This window comes from Lissotriton vulgaris, unplaced genomic scaffold (genome assembly GCF_964263255.1).
Source record: "Lissotriton vulgaris unplaced genomic scaffold, aLisVul1.2 SCAFFOLD_264, whole genome shotgun sequence".
Taxonomy (NCBI): domain Eukaryota; kingdom Metazoa; phylum Chordata; class Amphibia; order Caudata; family Salamandridae; genus Lissotriton; species Lissotriton vulgaris.
In genome coordinates, this window is record NW_028244627.1 from 831,210 (window position 1) to 834,658 (window position 3,449).

Genomic DNA, 3,449 nt, shown 5'->3' on the forward strand with positions numbered 1-3,449 from the left:
TGCCTTCAATGCGGGTGCTTTTGCTGCAGCTCCACTGTAGGCAGAGATATCCACCTGTCTTGTGGGGTTCTTTAATTATGATGTGCAGTCTTCTACCAGGAAGATGGAGGTGATCACCTCCATTGACCTAGTGTCCTTGCTGACTGTCTGCCACACTTTAAATGAGACCCTAAGTCTATTTGGTACAATACCTGCTCGTAGGGAAGCATTGATGAATCTAGTGATGTTCTGTATTAGGGTGGATTGTTTACATTTATAAATAGTTTTTTCCGATGATTTTTTTGTTATTAGTGCAAATGAGTCTAAGTGCGAGCTGGTAAGCTTAGAGGCAAAGAAGCTTTCTTGTTAAGATGATGATTATTTCACATTGGTCCAGAGTTTGTTAGGTTTTTCAATGAAGGAGAGCATTAGATCTTCGCAGTTCTTGAGAGGGAAGAAGAAGAAGAAGAACATTTCTTTATTTGGTTAAATAAATAATCAAAAAAGTTATAAAAATAATAAAAATACAGTAAAAACCTAAAAATGTGAACGTGACTCACAATACAGAATATATAAAAAGAAGTCAACCAGGTAATCCAATATGTACAGATTCCAATAAACACCAAACACATTCTTTAAGAACACCTGAAGCATTAGGGCCAGGCATCTAACATTTTTACCACACTGCTCAAAAAGTGACCTATACATACACATAAGTGGTTCTGCCGCTGGTGTGTCAATCAGTGATGCGGACCTGCTTTGCATAAGATTTGAACGGAGAAGAACCACGCAGAAGCAGTTGTGATTACATTTTATTTTTGATGTCATTGCAGGCAATAGTTTGATTGTGGTAATAGCAATAAATGAAGGACTATGAAACTGGTGGCCTTTTGCTTGTGATTTCATCAAGATGCAGAAAAGCCTATGAGGAAGGGTGGTAACCTGAAACGCGTCAGGCTCTGCTGGCGCTGACTGCGTTTGCGTCTTCCCCTAACTGGAGTGTGTGAACAGGGAGTGCACTCCGCTTTTTGGGCACCTGTGGAACTTTTTGTATTTCGGCCGCCCGGCCGAGGAGAGCACCGCCACACAACTAAGTGGTTCTGCCGCTGGTGTGTCAATCAGTGATGCCGACCTGCTTTGCATAAGTTTTGAACGAGAAGAACCACCAGAAGCAGTTGTGATTACATTTTATTTTTGATGTCATTGCAGGCAGCCCACTTGCGTTTTATATGAAGAACCACTAGTCCCAGCATACTTCACAGTGGAATGATTGACTGTGAACTGAACTTACAAATACTCACCTGAGTTTGATTGTGGTAATAGCAATAAATGAAGGACTATGAAACTGGTGGCCTTTTGCTTGTGATTTCATCAAGATGCAGAAAAGCCTATGAGGAAGGGTGGTAACCTGAAACGCGTCAGGCTCTGCTGGCGCTGACTGCGTTTGCGTCTTCCCCTAACTGGAGTGTGTGAACAGGGAGTGCACTCCGCTTTTTTGGGCACCTGTGGAACTTTATGTATTTCGGAGGCCCGGCCGAGGAGAGCACCGCCACACAACTAAGTGGTTCTGCCGCTGGTGTGTCAATCAGTGATGCGGATATGCTTTGCATAAGATTTAAACAGAGAAGAACCACGCAGAAGCAGTTGTGATTAAGTTTTATTTTTGATGTCATTGCAAGCAGCCCACTTGGGTTTTATATGAAGAACCACCAGTACCAGCATACTTCACGGTGGAATGATTGACTGTGAACTGAACTTACAAATACTCACCTGAGTTTGATTGTGGTAATAGCAATAAATGAAGGACTATGAAACTGGTGGCCTTTTGCTTGTGATTTCATCAAGATGCAGAAAAGCCTATGAGGAAGGGTGGTAACCTGAAACGCGTCAGGCTCTGCTGGCGCTGACTGCGTTTGCGTCTTCCCCTAACTGGAGTGTGTGAACAGAGAGTGCACTCCGCTTTTTGGGCACCTGTGGAACTTTATGAATTTCGGCCGCCCGGCCGAGGAGAGCACCACCACACAACGAAGTGGTTCTGCCGCTGGTGTGTCAATCAGTGATGCAGACCTGCTTTGCATAAGATTTGAACGGAGAAGAACCACGCAGAAGCAGTTGTGATTACATTTTATTTTTGATGTCATTGCAGGCAGCCCACTTGGGTTTTATATGAAGAACCACCAGTACCAGCATACTTCACGGTGGAATGATTGACTGTGAACTGAACTTACAAATACTCACCTGAGTTTGATTGCGGTAATAGCAATAAATGAAGGACTATGAAACTGGTGGCCTTTTGCTTGTGATTTCATCAAGATGCAGAAAAGCCTATGAGGAAGGGTGGTAACCTGAAATGCGTCAGGCTCTGCTGGCGCTGACTGCGTTTGCGTCTTCCCCTAACTGGAGTGTGTGAACAGGGAGTGCACTCCGCTTTTTGGGCACCTGTGGAACGTTATACATACACATGTGCAAACATTTTCCAACATGAAAAGAAAAAGCATGGCTGGACTCGCTTGAGTAAATTTTGCCTCCTTCAGGACTAGAATCAAATACTTTTTCCTTGGCAAATTGTATTAACTGCAAAACATGATGACATGCAGCAACGACTCCCCCCAGAAACTGTCACAACTGCAGGGGCCTAAATGTCCACCTGCCACCCATCCTTCTGGGAAACAAACCAGTGGGAGGAATATATTCTTCCTAAACCTGGATACAAGATGTCTGTGATATATTTTGCTCACCCAGGTTGGGTAAGGCTCCAGAGAACTTCCTGTCTGGGTCAGGCAATAATCCCGCACCATCACTCAAAGTCCTCCTGATTAGCTGATAACTGCATTAGAAAGTTTTGTTTGACCAACTGGTAGTAGTCTTTAGTGAGCCCTTATGCGTGCATAAAAGGTTGAGATGAGCCATGGCTAAAATGCAGACTTTATATAATTCACCCGTGAGATAGCCTTATGGTTGTTTAAGTAAAGGCAGTCCTGAATGATCATTCTGTTCAATATGGGTTCCCATTATCATCCAACTTAATAAAGGGCGAAGTTTAAGAAGGTCTGAGACATAACTAACACTAAGTTCCTCATGGATCGCAAATGTGGAGGTACCCAGTGGAATACCCAGCAGTCGCATGAAGAACTCGTTTTCTTCCAGTTGTATCAGGTAACAATCCTGATTCCTCCAGATGTCACTGCCACAACTAACTGCTGAAACGCACTTGGACTTATACACTTGGATTAGGGCATTCACAGGTTTCTTATCCACCCATGAGCTAAAATCCATTATTGCTCCCCATCACCAGGTTTGACCAGACTTCTTGGAATATTAGGAAAAGCCCCAGGAGGATTTGTCATCAAACAAGACGCCCAGGTAATTAAAAGACCCCACCTGGACAATTCTGAGTTCTGACAAAAATGATACCTAGATTTAAAAGGCTTGACCCCAGCCTCATTGTAAAAGATTTTGGAGAATTTACC